Below are 22,995 nucleotides of genomic sequence, written 5' to 3' on the forward strand. Positions count from 1 at the left end.
TGACCAACCTGAATGAATTTCTTTTCTTGACGACGCGGTTCTTTTGAGATATTAATCCCTCATACGTCAGCCGAAGCAGGCTAATGTTTTTATCTCTTGCATCTTTTGGTTTTGATGTCAGAGTAGGTAATAAAGAAAACAAAAACCAGTCGGGGCCGAATGGTTGAGGCGATGGCCATGAAATCTATTGGGGTCTCCCCGCACAGGTTTTAATCCTGTCGACTGCGTGTACTAATCACCGGGACTCACTCTATATATTCGCGTGCACGTCATACGTACAAAAGGAGAGAGCAAATACACCGCTGCTTTCACATCCGCAGTCGTGGCCGAGTGGTTAAGGCGATGGACTCGAAATCCATTGGGGTTTCCCCGCACAGGTTCGAATCCTGTCGACTGCGTGTTCTGGTTGCCGGTACTCTCTTTTTATTCGCGTGCAGGCCATACGTACAAAAGGAGAGAACAAATGCACTGTTGCTTTCACATCCGCAGTCGTGGCCGAGTGGTTAAGGCGATGGACTCGAAATCCATTGAGGTCCGATAACCGGGACGCGCTCTTTTTATTCGCGTGCAGGTCATACGAACAAAAGCAGAGAGCCAATGCAGTGCTACTTTCAAATCCGCAGTCGTAGCCGAGTAATTCTACTTACGGCCACGGAGCGTGACGGACGTGTAACGACTCCCTCCGTCGGAGCGGCCACAGCACCCATGTCTGGCCGCAGAAACAGGGATTCCCCACCGAACAACGATTCCCAGGCTGTAGTTCCTAGTCTGCGAACAGGTACTTTTGTTTTGAGTACTGTTTTCCGCACGGAGATATCAGTGTGCGGCCTTACAGAGTAGATTTTCGCGATGCGCTCGCTCCACTGTCGCTCCTGCTGAAAGTTATCGCCCTAGGTGCATACCGCATGAGCCATGTGTGGCCGGTAACCTTTAAGGACGCTGAGGCTGTGAAGAAGATTGTAAACGTCGGCGAGCTCAAAGAGAAGGGTGCCCGATGTCTGGTAATCGACCCCGCCAGCCGTAACGTATTAATGAAGCTGCACTGGCTGCTTCAAGGCGCGCACAAGGCGTGTCTGACAAGGGTTCAACTACGAGGCTGGTGAACCTTAAGTTAAACGCCGGTGTAAAGCTGGACGACCTGCCCCACCAGGTGAGCGCAGCCGGAGAACTGCCGCTTGTGGTCGTGCCGGGCAGGCCTCCCCTTTGCCTGCGCTGCCGTGGCACTGGGCATATTCGGCGAGATTGTCGAATTCCACGGTGCGGAGCTTCCCGTCGCTTCTGGCATGAGGAGGGCCAGTGTGCTCGGACGTGCGCCAGCGTCGCGGGGCCCGTGAACAGTGAGGACACGTCTTCACTTCTCATGGATGAGGCAGATGCAGGGGATGCATCGAAAGAAGCGAGTGTTCCAGCAGCGCAGGGGACAACATCTACTGTTCCTCAAGCCGAACAGTTCGAGTCACCTCCCAGCTGTGGAACAACGCCTGAACAGCAGGCGGGACATAGAGCCCAAGATGACGTTGCGCCAAAAGGTATGGCTGCAGCAGCAGAGGAATCTACAGAGAGTGTCACCCATTCTTGTGATGAGCCCATAGATGTTCCACCGACAGCGACCAGCTTTATGACCGGAAAGCGTGCGCATGATGACGACACAAGCATTGAGGTGCAACAGGACCTCAGAGATGGTGACGAGCCTCCTCCTAAAACGCCAGGTATGAGGAGAGCGTCCTTTAAACCGGGGCCGATCATTCCGGTCGACTCACGGCAGGCGGGGAAACCGCACCTGTAGTTTTGTCCTGTTGAGCCCGCTTTAGGGTGTGGGGGGCTCGCGGTGCTTGGTGTGAAGGTAGACACTATAGGATATTGTCCCTTTTCTTTCCAGATGACGCTTCATCTTCCAGAAGCGCTTCGTGTAGCGACTTTAAACTTACGAGGCCTCGGAGCAAGAAGGCGAGTGTCAGCTTAGAATTCATAGAAAATGAACTACACCTAATAGCTATTCAAAAGACCGAAATTGAGAGCCAAGAAGTGACAGATTGTATGGTATCCGCTTTCCACCTGCATTTTGGTGTCTGCGTGTGTCACTCTGTAGATGCCTCAGGCGGTTGTGTCCTTTTCATTCGCAATAATGTCGGAATAACGGTGAAGTCAATTTTTTCTTGTCAAAGTGACCGCCTCCTGATTGTTGACTTTCTACATCTTGGTCTAAACTTCCGAGTTATTTGTCCGTACGCTCCGAATGTAGAGTCGGAGAGAAAAGAGTGGTTTGAACGTTTCCAGATGTACTTAGATTGTGAAAATGTGCTAGGGTTGTTAGGTGATTTCAACTGTGTTTGTCATGCGGTAGATTGTGTAAAATGTTTGCAACGTGCGAAAAAAGTGCGGAAATCTTGAACGCACTAGTTCACGACTACAACGTGGAAGATATTGGTAGTATTTTCACAAGTGGTGCTCGTTCTCAATACACCCATTTCGAACGCAGTAGCCATGCACGATTAGATAGGTTGTATGTGTCACTTAAACATGAAACGCTTTATACAACGTACGAGGTTAAGTCAGTGTCTTTCAGTGACCACTGCCTTGTGAATGCAACGTTTGGTGTAACAGAAAAGAAAGCATTTTGTTTGGGACCTTTGGAAATTTAATGCAATATTGTTGAAGGATGAGGGTTTAGTTAAATATGTAGAAGAGCAGCTAAACAAGGAACTCGAGACGCAGCCGGAAAACGTTGGTGTTGAATGGGAGGAATTTAAACAGGCAGTTAAAATGACAGCCATCGAAAGAAGCAGCACACTGCGGCATGAAAAGAAAAGAAACGAAACCCAGCTTCGAGAGAAACTTGAATTCGTAAGATCGTATAGAATGCGTTCAACCTGGTACGTGCCGTGAAATATTGAGAGACCTCAAAACTCACTAGAATGACTGGATGTAGACAGGTACAGTGCGGCAGTTATTCGTTCTCGGTCCGAGAAGCTGTGGGCCCAAGAAACACCAACAAAGCGCGCGTTATCGGACGAGAAACGGTACGCGCGTCACAAGGAAGTACGGGAAATAAGAAACGGAAACGACATTTCGGCTGACAGCACTGTTATCAAACGTGTCTTTCTCGATCATTTTATAGAACTGCTCGGCCATTCACGCAATGTTTTAGGTGGTGGTTTACAAGCGCAATTCTGCCGTTAATGCCAAAGCTCGATGACGAAGTTAAAACGCGCCCGGAACGACCAATTTCTGTGAAAGAAATAGGGGACGCAATAGACGCTCTGCCAGCTGGTAAGGCACCTTGCCCTGATGGCATGCGGCAGCTTTTTATACAACTTTCAAAACAATGATAGTTCATGTCCTGCTCAAGGTTATCACCGAATCTTATGAGCAAAATCGTGTACCACTCCCCTTTATTACTTCGCACGTTGTTCTCATTCCTGACACTGAGGCACCGGAAAAACGCCAGCTAGTGCAGTCTTATCGCCAGATAAGCCTCACTAATGTCGACTACAAGATATTCATGAATGTTCTGGCCAAAAGACTGCAGAGTGTGATAACCATGCTGGTCGGCCCACATCAGACCTGCGGTATTAAGGGTCGAAGCATCTCCACGAACATATACGTAGCGCGAAGTGTGCTGGAATGTTGTGACGCACTTGCTGAGCGAGTTGCGACGATGCAACTCGGTCTCGCAAAAGCATTTGACCGTGTTTCGCATGATGAGCTGTCCGCAATATTAGACCACTCCAACGTAGGAAGTGTAATAACAGGCGGCGTCAAAATGGAGTATGCCAATTGTGTAACACGGATCATTGCGAATGGAGACCTGACTGATAGCCTGCAAGTGCGCTCATCTGTGAGACAGGGATGTCCGTTGTTGCCCCATTTATTCGCTGCTTACCTCGAGCCGCTTTGCATAGCCATTCAAATTCACGAGCTCATAATAGGTTTTAGGCTGCAGTCAGCGCATGTGAAAATTTTGGCGTATGGCGATGACATTGCTAGTTTCCGTTCCGATAGAGAAAGCATTTGTGAGTTAAAGTTGCGTTCCTGTTACCCCTTTCTCTTCCTTGATGTCAGCCCGAAGGGGAAAGGTAGAAGAAGCTGTTGGATGTCGACGTCTTGAGCTTCTAAGCTTGTTCAGTCGCACTACTCGAGGAACTTCATGAAGTAAACTGTTTAATCACATATAAAATAGTTAAGACAGAACGGAAGGTACAACAAGGAGAACAACTATGTACACAGTGATTGATCCGCACAGTGACCAGACGAAATCAACTCCCGGTCCTACCAGAACGTCTTCTTTTAATCCCTAAGTCCCCGCCCTCAGTGGGGACAACAACCAACTATGTCAAAACACAAGCACGCATCCAATCAAAGACCGGGGAAAGGAAAACACATCCAATAAAACACATGGGAAAGGAAAACACATTTAAAAGGAAACAGAGGAGAGTAAAACACGCCCAATCAAAGATTGGGGAGAGGGGACAGGTCATTGACATGAATACTAACAGTAATTCTCCTCTCGGATCACTCCATCCTCCCCCGCGGACCCACTACATCCTCGTTTCCACGGGGCGGCGTGCGAGAAAAACACAGATTGTTGAAGGCCGTCCCCTAGGGGCCACTTAAGGCGCCACCACTCCCCAATTCTTCTTGACGCCCCCACATGCACAGTAAGTGCCTGGCAGTCATCTGGCCATGGAGCTGATAAGCGCTCACAGTGAACGTGAGGAACGCGTCTCCAAAATTGCCTCCTGGCCACACATTGATCGACCGCCGCTCGGGACATGGCCTTGGGCAGCGTCGCCGCGGTAGGGATGAAAGGCGTCCCGCGTCTTCGTCGCTGCTTCTCGGAGCGGGGCTGTGAGCAATGGGGCCCGGCAAAGCTGGGTCGCCTGCGCACCCCGCACTCCCCTCGGGCGCCGTCCGCTTGACTCATTAGTTCCATGTGCAGTAATAAAAAAGAAAGTGAAATCACAGCGTACGCACTCTTGTCCACACACAGACGGCGGTCCGTACGTGTTTACTTGGGGCTCCGGATATGCCCAAGCCTGCCGCGCACGACAGGTAACATATGTGGTCCATAAATTTTGTCAGTGCACGGAGGCGCTGATCAACTGAGAAAAAGCTACGGTTTTTGGCATGGCAGTTGGGAAACCATACCTGACCAAATACCCTGGTCTACCATACCGACAACGTACCTTGGTGTGCCTCTTGACTTTTACCGGGACCCTAATCCGCACTGGGAGGACTAAACTTCAATGGTTAAGGAAAAGGCTGACGCGTGGCAGGGGAGACAATTGTCTGTTTTCTCGCGCGGCACTGTCTGCAATATAATTTTGATTGCAAAGATATGCTATGTGACGAATGTGCTTAGTGAATCATGAGTTACCATTCAAAAAATTCAAAGTGTTTTTTGCCGTTTTTCTTTGGTGTTCGACTTGGGAGAGAACCTGTCGAAAAAACTTGTTTCTGTCTCTGAAAAAAGGTGTGCTAGGACTTGTACATTTGTTTTTGCGACAAGTTGTCTCACGATTCATGTTTCTCCATGACAGAATGATGTGCTACTTTGCACAATAGTTTAAGTTCAACTAGGTAGACATCTGTCAGATTTTATTGATTTATGGGTGTTTAACGTCCCAAAGCGACTCAGGCTTTGAGGGACGCCGCAGTGAAGGGCTCCGGAAATTTCGGCCACCTGGGGTTCTTTAACGTGCACTGAGACCGCACAGTACACGGGCCTCTAGAATTTCGCCTCCATCTAAATTCGACCGCCGCGGCCGGGATTGAACCCGCGTCTTTTGGGCCAGCAGCCGAGCGCCAAACCACTTAGCCACCGCGGCGGCTGTCAGATTTTATTGTATTCTCATATCAAACTATGAGTGGTGCTCTTAGAGGGTACATGCGTGAAGTGTTGCTCGCATGTAGGATGCTGCATGTTCGATTCTCTGCTGAATACTTGAGTAATGTTAAGCGGAAGGCATTGTACTCGCATTTAGCAGACATAATGCATCCTGTACCGATTTCCCGCTCGCCACAGTGCGGATGCCCCGGACGAGATGTGCTCAAGGGAGTTAAGGAGATGCCAGTACTACCATAAGTCAAATACTTTTTCTTTAAACTGCATACTAACACATTATTAGTCAAAACATGGATGCAAGATAAAGGTCTATTCGCCCCTTGTACAACTAATTGTTACCTATGTAGGAAACCTGAAAAATAGAACACGTGTTCCTGGACTGTTGGCACCCAATTTTTTTCTGGCATATTGTTCAAGGAACTCTAAAAAAGGCTTTACCCATAAATTCACACGGTATAAGATTTTTGCCGGTTCAGAGCACCAATGAAATTTCATTCGATTCGATAATGCTCCTGGGCCTCCACAGCTTGTGGTATACAAGGATGCAGTTCAACAATGCAGGTATCGAAGCCCGTCCCATGCGTGATCTATTCATAGAAAGTGTTGTCCGTTTCAGGGAAGTGTATCGGGCCCTCCCCGAACCACCAGAGTGGATTGATTGACGGGTTGGCACAGTTGAAAAAATTTTAATATGTCGTGTCAGCCGAAGTTTCGCGACGCGTTTTATCTGTTGCATTTCTTGTTTTGAATGTCAACGACGGCAATAAAGAAAAAAAGCAGTCGTAGCCGACTGGTAAATGCAATGGGGTTGTTAAGACCATTGGGGCCTTCCCACACAGGCTCGAATCCTGTAGAGCAGCGTGTGCTGGTTACCGGTACTCGCTGTTTTTATTCGCGTGCAGGTCATACGTAGAAAAGAAGAGAGCAAATGCACTGCTGCTTTCACGTCCGCAGTCGAGGCCGAGTGGTTAAGGAGATGGACTTCACATACATTGGGATCTCCCCGCACAGATTCGAATCCTGTCGGCTGCGTCTGCTGGTTGCCAGTACTCGCTCTTTTTATTCGCGTGCAGGTCATACGTACAAAACGAGAGAGCAAATGCACTGCTACTTTCACATCCGCAGTCGTGGGTGAGGGATTCGACTACCGGCCACCGAGCGTGACGGACGTGCTATCATGGGCTCCGTCGGAGTGGATGAAGCGGCCATGTCCGGCCGCGGAAACCAGGTGCCTGCTGCGGAAAAATATCCCGCGATTTTGCCTGCTTTGCCAACCGGCCGTTTAGCTTTAAATACTATTTTCCTGCACGCTGATACCCAGGCTCGTCCCTGCCGAGTCGAAGATTTCCGAGATATGTTTGCGCGTCAGTCGATGCTCGCTGACGTTTTGACGCTAGGGGCGTATCGAATGAGTCACGTATGGGCGGTGACCTTAAAGGATGCGGAAGCGACTAAAATAATGGTGAGCCTTGGCGAAGTGAAGGTGAAGCAACGCCGCTGCGTTGTCATCGATCCGGCCAACCAAGGAGCACGCATAAAGGTGCACTGGCTCCTTCACACGGTTCCAGACGAAGATGTGCGGGTGGCTTTCGCACCGTATGGTAAGGTCACCGAAGTGAGCACGGAGCGATGGCGAGAGCAAGGAATTGCCGACAAGGGATCAACGACACGCATGGTCACGTTGATTCTGAAGGCTGGAACCAAGCTGGAGGACCTTCCGCATCAAATGAGCATCGCGGGTGAGCTGGCACTCGTCGTCGTGGCAGGTAGACAACCACTGTGCCTTCGTTGTCACAGTCAGGGCCACATGCGCCGTGACTGCCGTGTGCCTTGGTGCAACACCTGTCGCCGCTCGGGGCACACCGAGGAGCATTGCGTACGTACAGTCGTCAGCACGTCTGTCTAGAGCGCTCCAGAGGGCCACTTTTTCTGCACGCGTGACGCCTCCCGATAACAACCGGCTCTAGATAGTCTGCATCTGAGCATGCGCCGCCGCACTGATTACACTGCCTGCTGCTTTATCGCCATGGCGGTTCACAGCCGCGATCGCCGACGATCACTGGTGAAAATGCTGCTGACCGTAATAGCAAGGTCGAGATAACTCGTCAGGGAAAATTTTTTTCATCCTGGAACTTTTACGCGCAGCAGTTTCGTTCCATATTTATCATTGTTGTTCGCGAGTTCACTTTTAAACAGAGGTTGGCAATGTGTCGTCGCAAGTGGGTGGATATTGTGGATGTCGCAGACTGTGCTGTTCAGTACGATCATTAAATAAGCCGAACAGCTATAGGAATTAGACACTGCGATCACTCCGATTGACTTTCGCGCTCAGAGATACCATCGCACAGAACGTGCAGATATTCAGATCGTTTTATTAAAGCTATATACATGCGTGAACATGCTCGAAAAACAAAAACCAATACAACATTCCGTAAGACGCTTTCCTAAGAAAGTAACAGGTAGCACTTGTTACCCTCGAAGAAAAAGTCCGTGGCTCATAGTAGCCGATTGCGATTCCTCCAGACTGCTTCACACTTAAAATCCTTTTTGGGAGCGAGTCATAAAGTGGTTCTACTACCATCAGATCTCTCTGAAGACGTTGCCACTCTCCTTGAATAGCCTCTCATAGCTGATCAGAGTTCGCTGTAGTGAGGCCGGACTGTCGCGAAAGCATTTTTTTCATTAACCCCAATACATTTTCTATAATGTTTAAATCTGGGCTCTGCCGGCCAATCCAAAGGATAAATGTCGAGGCTATGCAAACAATCTTTAACAACATTTGCAGTGTGGACGGAAGCTCCATCCTGCTGGAAATGGAAGAATCCATCCGGGAACGACCCATCCGGCACATAGGGGACAAAGACTCTCTGTATGATGTCCACGTTGGAAGCAGCTGTCATTCTTCCTTCGATTCTATGCAGGGGCCCATGTCCTTTATAGCTTATTGCTCCCCAGACGTTGACTGACGTGCGGCCGCTGGACCGCATATTCAACACATTGTCCTCGCCGTACCTCCAACGTCGTGGATTAAAGCGGTAATTAAAGAACCCTTAACGTTAAGAAGCAGTGTTAGAGCGGAAAAGTGCACTGGTTTTTTAGAGCCTATGAAAATCTCACCTACTTATATTTCTGAGCGTTTACCATTCTTAATCAGTGGTCATTACGGACTAAGCCTAGCTACAATAAAAAAATGTCTTACGTATATATGTCTTACCGGCATTTCACAGGACGCCACACCCGTTATTGCTGGTTCCAACGGATGCAGAAATCAGCTTCGTCAATAAAAACTACAGCCCTCCAGTTTTCGGGCGTCCATTCTTCCGCAACCGAAGCAAATTCAAGGCGCTATTGCTTATGCGATCCTTGAAGGTATGTTTTCTGTGCAGCGACTCTGTTCTCTATACCTTCTTCGTGAAGCCTGCGTCGGATGGTGTACGTGGAAACATGCCCCAGCTGAAGTTCATCCTGAATTTCGCGGGCACTGAGAAAGGGGTCCGCAACTGCGGCTGCCACTATTCATCAGTCTTCTTCATCCGTGGTTCTCTTTGGATGTCGATTTCGGACGGCATCAGCAAGACGAACTTCTCTGTAATAGGCCTGCAGAAACCGCACATGGCTTTTAAATGCATTGCTAGCTACTACAAGTGCGCAGTAAAGCGTTTACGCATCGCAACGCGCGCATGTATTGACAAAGAAAATGATTTGCGTCAAAGTTCGAATTTGCAAAAATTTTCCTAGACGCGTTATCTCGACCTCTCTATTGCGGCTTGCGGTGCATTCGCCGGTGATCGTTGGCGATCGCGGCTGTGAACCGAAATGGCGATAAAGCAGCATGCAGTGTAATCAGTGAAACGGCGCATGCTCAGATGCAGGTATCTCGAACCGAGTGTTATCGGTAGGCGTCGCGCGTGCAGAAAAAGCGGCCCTTTCGAGCGCTTTATAGACGGACGTGCTGACGACTGTACGTACGCCAATGCCGCAGGAGTGGTGAGCGGTGAGGATACATCCAAGCTGTTCATGGATGAAGCGGATACCGAAGAAGTTGCGAAGATTGCAGGGAACAAGGTCTAGAAAGCGTATGCCAGCTCCGCCTCTCGAGCCTACCACAGAGATTAAGGAGAAGCTAGTCGAGGCGCCGAGGGCACTGGCTTCGGGGGCGGATAATTCTGCCAGCTCAAAGGAGACTGTAAGTGATACCAATAATGTGCCGGTGATTACCCAGAGCCAACAGCACGACAACATAGAAGTAGGCGAGGATGGCGTGAGCAACCAGACTGCCAAGCGCCCTTGGGGTGACACCGAAGAGGCGAAAGGGACCACGGAACACTGCTCAACCAAGGAGCCACCTTCAAAGGCGACCGTGGTTAGGCGGCCGTCGTTCACACCGTGGCCGAATATACCGGCCGAACGACGGCCAGCGCCTAAACCGCCGTCGTAGTGCCCTATACTTGTATCCGGCAAGGTGGTACGACACGGTATCAGAATTTGTGTCTGCGATTAATGTATCCGGTGCTGTGCCGACGACAGATCGATTCTTCCCCAAACATGGCAGAAGGAAGGACACGCACGTATATGCTCACATTGTCATCGAGTCGTCAGTGCGAGGTGGGCCCGGTATTTTTTTTTTCTGGCGGCTAACTTCAACTGATGGCTTTTAAACTTCAATCTCCACTGCGGATTACCACACTGAATGTGCGGGGACTGGGTGCGAGGAAAAGCCAGTGCCAACTCAGCCGCCTCTTCCTTGAAAATGAGCTTGATTTGGTGGCAGTCCAGGAAAGAAAGTTGAAAAGCTAGGAGCAAACGGACGGAATGGTGGAACCATTCCGAGCTCAGTATGATGTATGCGTATGCCACTCCAGCGTGGATGAATGTGCTTTGTTTATAATACATAACTTGGGAATAATCGCAGAGCCTGTCCAAAGCGGGCGGCTACTTGTTGATTTCTCTTTTTCTGATAAGTGCTGGTGTGTGCTATGTGTTTATGCTCCAAATGTTGAACGCGAGCGTAATTTTTTTTTTGGAAGAGCTCGACATGTATTTGAGCTTTGAAAAAAAAATGATTATTTTGTTAGGGGACTTTAACTGTGTATGCAAGACGGAAGACAGAGCGAACTGTCGCAGTGTGCGTGACAAAAGTGCTGAAGTGTTGAACATATTGGTGTCAGAAAATAACCCAGAGGATTTAGGTAGTGTTATGACGGACGGTGTGCGCCCACAGTTCATGCACTTCCAGCGGGGAAGTAACGCTAGTTTAAATGGGGTGTATGTTTTTTGAAGATAGCGGCACTGTGCCCCGGCTACGACCTTAAGCCGGTACATTCTAGTGACCACTGCCTTGTAATAACCACATTAGGGAATAAAGAGAGGAAGGCACGCTTTAACTGGCCGACCTGGAAACTGGATGCAAAGCTCCTGGACGACGAAGCTTTCGAAATATTCGTGGCGAAGGAAATTAAAAAGTTGCTGGTCGCCACGTCAAATTACAGCAAGGAGTGGGAAGAATTTAAACAAAAAGTAAAAATAAAAGCTATTTAGATCAGTTCTGTAGCCCAGTACCAGAAAAGTAAACAAGAAAAAGAAATATGTGATAAACTTGAGTACCTGAATGGACCGGAATCTGATCAACCAGGCTGCTTCACGAAAGAAATACGGTAAGTTTAAAGCAAGCTCTACCATATCAGCAATGACAAGTATAGAGCCGCATTGATTAGATCGAGGGCCGAAACGCTCTGGGCTGGCAAGCGCCGACAAAACAGGTCATAGCCGACGAAAAAAGGCACGCATGCTGTAAAGAAATTAAGCAGACCATGTACAATAATGAGGTAACAAATGAAAAAGAAAAAATCTACACAGACTTTAAGGAGTAGCTTCAGGAGTTGTCTGCTCTCAAGAGAGTAACAGAAAATGATTTTGAGCAGGATTTTTTGCAATTTATGCCGAGGCTTGAAGATGGTGTTAATGATTGCCTCGAAGAACCTATCACTATTAGGGAGGTCGAATGCGCAATCGACGACCTGAAAGTTGGAAAATCACCCGGGCCTGATGGCCTTGGCGCGGCTTTTTACAAAGCCTATAAGAGCACGATTGGTCAATTCCTGCTGGAGGTATTTGCTGACTTCTATGAAACGAGGCACGCCCCTCCTTCTTTCCGCACGTCTCACTCGGGGCTCATCCCAAAAACAGATGACCCACAGATGAGATTGTCGGTGGGGTCTTATCGGCCGGTAAGCCTCACCAACGTCGATTACAAAATTTTCATGAAGATAATGGCGAAATGATTGCAAACTGATGTAAAACTAGTTGTCGGACCTCACCAAACCTGCAGAATTAAAGGACGGACGATTGCCATTAATATACATGTCGCTCGAAATGTCTTAGAGTGCTGTGACACTTCTTCAGGCCGCATTGCCATGATTCATCTTGAACTGGTGAAAGCGTTTGATCACGTATCGCATGGCATTCTTTTCTGAATACTCGAACGTTTAAATGTCGGTGATGTAATAGCCGAAGGCGTGAAGATGACGTATGCTTACCGTACCACACGTGTCATGGTGAACGGTGACCTCACGGAACCTGTGCATGTACATTCTTCAGTGCCGCAGGGGTGTCCGCTCTCGCCTCTATTTTTTGCCCTTTATCTTGAACCGTTCTGCCTGGCGCTTTTAAATAGCAGTAGAATTGTCGGCTACGGGCTAGAGTCAACAGAAGCGAAAGTACTTGCTTACGCTGACGATATTGCTGTGTTTTGCTCAGATGGAGACAGTGTCCGAGAAGTTGTTGCAGTTTCAGAAAAATATTGCAGACAGACCGGTAGTAAAATGAACTGGGATAAGAGTCCCGGTTTTTGGCATGGAAACCGGGATTCCACGCCTGAGATTTTCGCTCAAATGAAGTGGTCGGTGGTGCCACGGAAATATTTAGGAGTGCCCCTTGGCAGTTACCGAGACCCCGAGCCTTACTGCGGAATGAGCAAACGAATCGCGCAAAAGAAAAGGGGAATGGATAGCAGGGCAGGCAGTTGTCAGCCTTTTCACGTGCCACTCTCTGCAACATCTGTCTCGTTTTCAAAATTTGGTATAATATGAGCGTTGTATGCATGTCGAGAGTCAATGAGCAGAAAATTCACCTTGTGTTTGCGGTTTTCATTTGGGCTTCAACGTGGGAGAAGTCCAGCCGGTGCAATTTGCTCCGCCCTATGAAAAGCGGGGGCCTTGGCCTGGCACATTTATTTCAACGCCAGGTTGTGTCGCCATTTATGCACCTACGTGACCAAAATCATGCCTTCATACTGAACGTCATGCAACTTCGCCTATGAAAACATATCCCAGATTTCATTGTGTCGACTGCTCAAGGATCTGTATGTGCTGTTACTAGGTGCTTGCGCGAGGTTGTGCTTGCATATCAACTGTTGCACGTGCGATTTTTGATGAAGTACCTTGCTGCGGTGTCTAGGAAAAAAACTATAAAAAGACCTAGTTGACACACTAATGCCAATACCTCTATACCGCGCACCATACCTTGGAGGCTCTGTGTATGATGTTCTAAAGAGAGTGAAAAAGATGCCCCTTAAACAATCTCTTAAAACATTTTTCTTCAACTTGCACACAGGGACACTTCCTGTGAAAACTTGGCTTGAGGAAAATGGAATATATGTGCCGTGGACAACAATTTGTTTACTCTGTAAGAAGCCGGAAACCCTAGAACACGTTTTCATAGACTGCCGAGACCCAATATTTCACTGGGACGTCCTCCAGCGTACAATTAAAAAAGAACTGCCCCCAGATCTGTATGGAGCAAAGTTTCTACCAACAGAAAACACTGGAGGTATACCTTACGACCTAATAATGCTCTTGGGTCTTCAAAGTTTTCGGAGAACAAGAATGCAGGTGCGGCACGCAGACGTAAAAAAACGATCTGTGCGAGAACATTTTATAGAGTGTGTCATGTATATGAGAGAACCGTATTGGTCTCAGCCCAATCTTCCTGACTGGATTAGCCTTTCTGTTGATTTGGCCGCTTTAAGGAAATTTTAGCGGTTTCACAGCAGCTGGATAAAAGGTGACGTGATTTATTTCTTCGTGTTGTGTTTTTTGTTTTGTTGAAAATAAGGTAATAAAGAAAAAAAGCAGTCGTGTCCGAGTGGTTAAGGCGATGGACATCACATGCATTGGGATCTCCCCGCACAGGTTCGAATCCTGTCGACTGCGTCTGCTGGTTACCAGTACTCACTCTTTTTATTCGCGTGTAGGTCATACTTACAAAACGAGAGAGCAAATTCACTGTTACTTGCACATCCGCAGTCGTGACCGAGGGATTTCCAATTCCGGCCACCGATCGTGACGGACGTGCAATGACTGGCTCCATCGGAGCGGCTACAACGGCCATGTCGGGCCGCGGAAACAGGGATTTCGCATCGAACAACAATTATCAGGTCGTACTTCCTAGTCTACCAACGGCGTGTTGTTTTGAATACTGTTTTTCTGCATGGTGGCACCAGTGTGCGGCCTTACAGAGTAGAAGATTTTCGCGATAGGCTCGCTCCGCTGTCTCTCCTGCCGGAAGTTATCGCTTTAGCTGCTTATCGCATGAGCCATGCGTGGGCGGTACCATTTAAGGACTCTAAGGTTGTGAAGAAGATAGTAATCGCCGGCGAGCTCAGAGTGAAGTGTGCCCGATGTTTGGTGACTGACCCCGCCAACCGTAACGTCCGAATGAAGCTACACTGGCTGCTACACAGCGTACCAGACGAAGACGTGCGGCTTGCCTACGCGCCGTTTGGGAAGGTGACCGACGTCTCAAGAGAGCGATGGCGCGCACAAGGCGTGTCTGACAAGGGTTAAGCTACGAGGCTAGTGACCCGTAAATTAAACGTCGGTGTAAAGCTGGACGACCTGCCCCACCATGGGAGCGCAGCCGGAGAGCTGCCTCTTGTGGTCGTGTCAGGCAGGGCTCCCCTTTGCCTGCGCTGCCGCGGCACTGGGCATATTCGGCGAGACTGTCGAATTCCACGGCGCGGTGCTTGCCGTGGCTTCGGGCATGAGGAGGACCAGTGTGCTCGGACGTACGCCATCGTCGCGGGGCCCGTGAACAGTGAGGACCCGTCTTCCCTTCTCATGGATGAGGCAGATGCAGAGGATGCATTGAAAGAAGCGAGTGTTCCAGCAGCGCAGGGGACAACATCTACTGTTCCTCAAGCCGAACAGTTCGAGGCACCTCCCAGTTATGGAACAACACATGGACAGCCGGTGGGGCCTACAGTCCAAGCTGACGTTGCGCTAAAAGATGTGGCTGCAGCGCCATAGAAATCTACATTGAGTGTCACCCATTCTGGTGGTGAGCCCATGGATGTTCCACCAACAGCAACCAGCCTTATGATCGAAAAGCGTGCGCATGATGACGGCGCAAGCATTGAGGTGCAGCAGGACCTCAGAGATGGTGACGAGCTTCCTTCTAAAACGCCAGGTATGAGGCGAGCGGCCGAACATTCCGTTCGACTCACGGCAGGCGGGGAAACCGCCTCCGTAGTTTTGTTCTGCTGAGCCCACCTTAGCGTGTGTGTGTGTGGGGGGGGGGGGGGGGGGGGGGGTTGCGGTGCTGGGTGAGAAAGTAGACACTATAGGATATTGTCCCTTTCTTTGCAAATGGCGATTCATCTTCCAGAAGCATTTCGTGTAGCGACTTTAAACGTACGAAGCTGATGATGATGATGATGATGGATACGGCTGAACCCTTTAAATCGGGCGGTGGCACAAGCCACCTAGCCATGACTTATGAAATTTTAGTCTTCACTTGATTTTAGCCACCAATCAGGTAACCTTCGCTTGGTTACTTCTACCCGCTTAAAATCTACTTTCCCTTCACTATCCTTAAACCCCAATGCCTTGGATAAATCAGCCCCGCTGCTTTCCACTGTAGGGTGAAGCCCTTTACAGAAAAGTATCAAGTGTTCAGCCGTGTCCTCCTCCTCTCCGCACGCAACGCACAACGTGTCTATCTCAAGGTACCTGACTCTATATGTCTTAGTCCGCAAAACTCCCGTCCTGGACTCAAATAACAAAGAGCTTCCCCTACAATTATCAGAGATATTTTCTTTGGCAATTTCCTGCTTAAAAATCCTCAGAGCAAGGCCTCGGAGCAAGAAGGCGACAGCGTCAGCTTAGGCACCTCTTCTTAGAAAATGAACTACACTTAATAGCTATTCAAGAAACCAAAATTGAGAGCCAAGAAGCGACAGATCGTATGGTGTCCGCTTTCCACCTGCATTTTGGTGTCTGCGTGTGTCACTCTGTAGATGCCTCAGGTGGCTGTGCCCTTTTCATTCGCAATAATGTCTGAATAACGGTGCATTCACTTTTTTCTTGTCAAGTGGCCGCCACCTGGTTGTTGACTTTCTGCATCTTGGTCTAAATTTCCGAGTTATTTGTGCATACGCTCCGAATGTAGAGTCGGAGAGAAAACAGAGGTTTGAACGTTTCCAGATGTACTTAGATTGTGAAAATGTGCTAGGGTTGTTAGGTGATTTCAACTGTGTTTGTCATGTGGTAGATCGTGTAAAATATTTGCAGTGTGCGAAAAAAGTGCGGAAATCGTGAACGCACTAGTTCACTATTAGAACGTGGAAGATATTGATAGCATTTTCACAAGTGGTGCTCGTCCTCAATGCACCCATTTCCAATGCAGTAGCCATGCACGATTAGATAGGCTGTATGTGTCACTTGAACTTGTGCCACTTTATACATCGTACGAGGTTAAGCCAGCGCCTTTCAGTGACCACTGCCTTGTGATTGCAACCTTAGGTGTAACAGAAAAAAAGAAGCATTTTAATTGGGACCTTTCGAAATTTATCACAAAATTGCTGAAGGATGGCGGTTTTGTTAAATATGTAGAAGAGCTGCTCAAGAAGCTACTCGTGACACAGCCGGTAAACGTTGGTGTTGAATGGGAGGAATTTAAACTGGCAGTTAAAATGAAAGCCATCGAAAGAAGCTGCGCACTGCGGCATGAAGACAAACGAAGCGAAACGAAGCATCGTGAGCAACTTGAATTCCTTACAGGTATAGAATGCGTCCAACCTTGCACATGCCGTGAAAAATTAAGGGGACATGAAACTTTACTTAGATATAATGGATGCGGACCGGTACAGTGCGGCAGTTATTCGCTCTCGGTCCGAGAAACTATGGGCCCAAGAAACACCAACAAAGCGCGCGTTATCGGACGAGAAACGATACGCGCGTCACAACGAAATACGGGATAGAAACGGGAACGACATTTTGGCTGACAGCACGGTTATCAAACGCGTCTTTCTCGATCATTTCATAGAACTGCTTGGACGTTCGCGCAATGTTTTAAGTGGTGGTTTTCAAGCGCAATTTCTGTCGTTAATGCCAAAGCTCGATGACAAAGTTTAACACGCGCCCGGAACAACAGATTTCTGTGAAAAAAATAGAAGACGCAATAGACGCTCTGCCAGCTGGCAAGGCACCTGGCCCTGATGGCTTGGGGGCAGCTTTTTATAGAACTTTCAAAACAATGATACCTTATGTTCTGCTCAAGGTTATCGCCGAATCTTATAAGCAAAATTGTGTACAACACTCTTTGACAACTTCGCACATAGTTCTCACCCCTAATACTGAGGCGCCAGAAGAACGCCTGCTAGTGGGGTCTTATCGCCCGATAAGCCTCACTAATGTCGACTACAAGATATTCATGAATGTCCTGGCCAATAGAATGCAGAGTGCGATTACAATGCTGGTTGGCCCACATCATACCTGCGGTATAAAGGATCGAAGCATCGCCAAGAACATACACGTACCGCGAAGTGTGCTGGAATGCTGTGACGCACTTGCTGAGCGAGTTGCCATGATGCAACTCGATCTCGCAAAAGAATTTGACCGTGTTTCGCATGATGTGCTGTACGCAATATTGAACCATTCCATCGTAGGAAGCGTAATAACAGGCGGCGTCAAGATGGCGTATGCCAACTGTACAACACGGATCATTGTGAACGAACACCTGACTGATAGCCTGCAAGTGCGCTCATCTGTGAGACAGGCATGTCCGTTGTCACCCCTGTTATTCGCTGCTTACCTCGAGCCGCTTTGTATAGCCATTCAAACTAAAGAGCGCATAATGGGCTTTAGGCTGCAGTCAGCGCATGTGAAAATTTGGCGTATGCCGATGACATTGCTATTTTCGTTTCCGATAGAGAAAGCATTTCTGAGGTAGGAAATGTGGTCCAAAACTTTTGTCTGTCCATGGGGGCCGTGATAAACTGCGAAAAAAGCTCTGGTTTTTGGCATGGCAGTTGGGAAACCACACCAGACCAATAGAGTAGAATACCCTGGTCCACCACACCGACAACGTACCTTGGTGTGCCTCTTGACTTTTACCGGGACCCTAATCCGTACTGGGAGGACCAAACTTCATGGGCGAAGGAAAAGGCTGACGCGTGGTAGGGGAGACAATTGTCTGTTTTCTCGCGCGTCACTGTCTGCAATATAATTCTGATTGCAAAGATATGGTATGTGATGAATGTGCTTAGTACCTCACGAGTTACTATTAAAAAAATTCACCGTGTTTTTGCCTTTTTGATTTGGTGTTCAACGTGGGATAAAGCCTGTCGAACAAACTTGTTTCTGTCTCCGAAGAAAGATGGGCTAGGTCTTGTACATTTGTTTTGCGACAAGTTGTCTCACGACTCATGTTTATCCATGACCAAAATGTTGTGCTCCTTCGCACAGTAGTTTAAGTTCCACGATGTAGACATTTGTCAGATTTTGTTGTATTCTCATGTGAAACTATGAGTGGTGCTCTCAAAGGGTACATGCTTGAAGTGGTGCTCGCATATAGGATGCTGCATGTTCGATTCTCTGCTGAATACTTGAGTAAAGTTACGTGGAAAGAATTGTACTCGCATTTAGTACACGTAATGCTGCCTATACCGATTTAGCGTTCGCCACAGCGTGGATGCCCCGGAGGAGATGTGCTCAAGGGAGTTATGAAGATGCCAGTGCTACCATAAGTCAAATCCTTTTTCTTTAAACTGCATACTGACGCATTATCAGTCAAAACATGGATGCAAGATAATGGTCTATTCGCCCCTTGGACAACTAATTGGTAACTATGTAGGAAACGTGAAAAATAGAACACGTGTTTCTGGACTGTTGGCACCCAATTTTTTTCTGGCATATTGTTCAAAGAACTCTAAAAAAGCATTTACCCATAAATTCACACGGTATAAGATCTTTGCCGGTTCAGAGCACCAATTGAATTTCATTCGATTCGATAATGCTCCTGGGCCTCCACAGTTTGTTGAATACAAGGATGCAGTTCAACAATGCAGGTATTGAAGTCCGTCCCATGCGTGGTCATTTCATAGAAAGTGTTTTCCGTTTCAGGGAAGTGTATCGGGCCCTCCCCGAACCACAAGAGTGGATAGATGCACTTGACGGGTTGGCACAGTTGAAAAACATTTAGCAGGTCGTATTAGCCGAAGCTTCGCTGACGCGTTTTATCTGTCACATTTCTTGTTTCGAATGTCAAAGAAGGCAATAAAGAAAAAAAGCAGGCGTGGCCGGGTGGATAAGGCGATGGACTTGACATTCATTGGGGTCTCCACGCTCAGGTTCAAATCCTGTCACCTGCGCGTGCTGGTTACCGGTACTCGCTGTTTTTATTCGCGTGCAGGTCATACGTACAAAAGAAGAGAGCGAATGCACTGTTACTTTCACATCGGCGGTCGTGGCCGAACTCTACTTCCGGCCACCGAGCGTGACGGACGTGTGATGACCGGGCTCCGTAGGAGCGGTTTCAGCGGCCAGGTCTGGTCGCGGTAACAGCTTTACTGATGAGTAAAATGCTTACCAGGCTGTTCTGCCAGGATTGCATACAGGGCGTTTCGTTGTAAATACGGTTGTTCTTTTTTTTGCACGCCGATATCAGAGCCCGCCCGTACCGGGTCGGGGATTTCCGGGATGCCCTAGCTCAGAACGCGCTGCTCCCCGATGTTATCGCCTTGGGGACGTATCGGATGAGCCACGTCTGGACAGTCACTTTCAAGGATTCCGAAGATGTTGAGCGTCGGTGAAATGCTTGTGAAAGAAAGCCCCTGCCTGATTATTGACCCGACCAATCACGATGTGCGACTGAAGCTGCACTGGCTGCTGCACAACGTACCGGACGAAGACGTAGGTACGTGCTGCCTTTGCGCCGTATGGGAAAGTCACAGAAATCGCTCGAGAGCGTTGGCGAGTGCGGGGTGTGCTAGAAAAGGGCTCGACAACGAGGCTCGTCACACTGATATTGAAAGCCGGAGTTAAGCTCGACGAATAGCCGCACCAGCTGAACGTTAGCGGTGAGTTGGCGCTGGTCGTCGTACCAGGCCGGCCCCCGTTATGCCTACGCTGTCGCAATACGGGCCACATCCGTAAAGAGTGTCGAGTCCCGCGTTGCGGAGCCTGCCGACAGTTCGGCCACGAAGACGGCCAACGTGCCCGCACTTATGCGAGCATTGCTGGCCCCGGGACCAGTGAAGACACGGCTGAGCTGCTAATGGACGAGGCAGACGCGGAGGACGCGGCCCTTGAAATTGGGCAGCCAGCGACACGGGATGGACCTACGTTGGCGCGCCTTTCGAAGCAAGGGGCGACGACGTCCACCGCAGTACCGGCGGACGTACCAGTGCAGCGTGACCTTCCAACAGAACCCGTGAGCACGCAGAAGGAAGCGACGGGAGCTGTTGCTGAAAATTCCGATAACGTGGGACCGGACAACAGCGAGGCCATGGATTCCAGCCAGGAGGCTGCCGGCCTCACAGCTGGGAAGCGCTCCCACGAGGAAAGCGTCGGTGAAAAGCCACAGGTAGGCGCTGGCGCCGACGAGCCGCCGTCGAAATCCCCGGAAATTCGGCGCTCGTCTTTGAAACCACGGTCCAACTTTGCGGCCGAGACACGGCAGGCGGGGAAGCCGCCGCCCTAGCGCAGAAATGTGTTTGTGTAAGTGTATTCGTGTTTTCCGCGGTTGTGGTTGGAAGTACCAAGCAGAGGTAGTGGTCTGGAACGGCCGGCGAAGGACTGCCTAGCGGTTTTCCCGGTGCCTGCAAACGAACTAATGGATTGGCGACGCCGCACAGAGCACACTGTGAGTCTAGAAGTGTTTCGTCTGTTATGGTGGGCACTGTGCATCATATGTCAGCTATTGGTCACGCATGGCGATGAAACTTGACAGAACTTTGCGCATAGCAACATTGAATATGACGGGTCTTGGTGCTCGTAGGCGCCAATGCCAACTTAATCGTCTTCTTGCTGACAATGCGCTGGACATTGTAGCTGTACAGGAGACGAAGACTGAAAGTGAGGAGTTTACTGAGCGTATGGTGTCCTCCTTTAGTGCGTTCTTTATTGTCTGTGCTTGCCACTCTGTTTGCGCCTCGGGCGGGTGCGCCCTTTTTCTGCGCAATAATTTAGGCATCAGTGTGGAGTCGATTTTATCTTGTCCAAGTGGACGCCTTCTTGTAGTTGACTTTTCTTTTTCGAAGTTTTTCTGGCGCATTATATGCGCGTATTCACCTAACGTTGACTCTAAACGACAAGAATTTTTTAACAGATTGGAGTCTTACATTGTTTTTGATAAAGTGCTGTTGCACTTGGGCGATTTAAACTGTGTGTGTGTGCAGCTGCCGATCGAGTGAAGTGTCCGCCTGTGCCTGATAGGAGTGCATAATTATTAAACGCTCTGGTTAATGACAACAGCTTAGAGGATATTGGCAGCATATTTATCTGCGGTAATAGACCACTATACACACACTTTCAACGTGATAGTCATGCCAGATTGGATAGAATTTATGCAACTGTTGAACTTGTGCCCCTCTGCACAGGTTACAAAGTTGAACCTGTGGCGTTTAGTGATCATTGTCTTGTGATAGGAATTTTCGGTGTGAAAGAAAGGTGTTCGCGCTTCAACTGGAATCTCTGGAAATTCAATGCCAAACTCTTGGAGGACAAGGGATTTTTAAAAGAAATCGTAAATGAAATGCAGGGGCTGCTAGAGGAGCGGCCCAGTCTTTTTGCCGTTCAGTGGGAAGACTTCAAAGAGTGGCTAAAAAGTAAAGCCATAGAAAAGAGTTGCTCGAACTGACACAGAAAAAGAAGAAGCGGCGCGCGAGCAACTGCAGTTTTTATTAAGCATGGAAAGCTCCGAGCCCGGAAGATATGCAAAGGATATAAGGGATGTGAAAAGCCAGCTTGAAAGACTTGGCAGTGAAAGGTATAAAGCAGCAGTTAAGGGCGCAAGGGCACAAAAACTGTGGGCCGGTGAAACGTCGAGAAAGCGAGCTTTAACAGATGAAAAGCGGTACGCTATACAGAAAGAAATCGGGCAGATAAGAAATGGTGCTGAAATTTCATGTGATGCCAATGTAATCCAGCAGTCGTTTCGAAAGTACTTCAACGACCTTCTTGGCCGCACCAGACTTGCGGAATTAAAGGACGCAGTATTGCCACGAATGTACACGTCGCACGTACTCTATTGGAATGCTGTGATGCGATGGGGGACCGCATTGCTATGATGCAGCTAGATTTAGCAAAAGCCTTTGATCGCGTGTCGCATGATGTACTTTTTCACATACTAGAGCACGGGAACGTTGGCCGCATTATCATAGAAGGCGTCAGAATGGCATATCCAAACTGTACCACACGCATTATTCTAAATGGTGACCACACAGATAGGCTGGCAGTGCGTTCGTCAGTAAGGCAGGGATGCCCGCTGTCGCCCCTTTTGTTTTCGGCATACCTAGAGCCACTATGTTTAGCTATTGCCAAAAGTGACCGCATCTCATGCTTTCGATTGCAGTCGGCACATGTCAAAATCCTCGCTTGCGCTGACGATGTCGCAGACTTCTGTTCCAATCGAGACAGTATTACTGAAGTGATCAGTATCGTTTATAAATTTTGTAAGCAAACGGGGTGTATGGTAAACTGGGACAAGAGCTCTGGATTTTGGCACGGTGACTGGGAAACGAGGCCTGATCACTTCTCTCGGCTGCGATGGTCTTGCCTGCCAACGCAATATCTCGGCGTCCCCCTTAACTGTTATCGAGACCCAAGTGAAAGTTGGAACGAGCAATGCTCAAGGGCGAGGGAGAAAGCAGA

At 48.7% G+C, this 22,995-nt stretch overlaps 1 non-coding gene across 1 annotated transcript; it reads left to right on the forward strand.

Annotated features, from left to right (window-relative positions):
* Positions 1–316: 316 nt before the first annotated feature.
* On the forward strand, positions 317–398 carry TRNAS-CGA (transfer RNA serine (anticodon CGA)). The gene has a single exon. It is a non-coding gene; the product is annotated as a tRNA-Ser (tRNA).
* Positions 399–22,995: the final 22,597 nt, after the last annotated feature.

Source organism: Amblyomma americanum, chromosome 3, assembly GCF_052857255.1.
Source record: "Amblyomma americanum isolate KBUSLIRL-KWMA chromosome 3, ASM5285725v1, whole genome shotgun sequence".
In the NCBI taxonomy this organism is placed as follows: domain Eukaryota; kingdom Metazoa; phylum Arthropoda; class Arachnida; order Ixodida; family Ixodidae; genus Amblyomma; species Amblyomma americanum.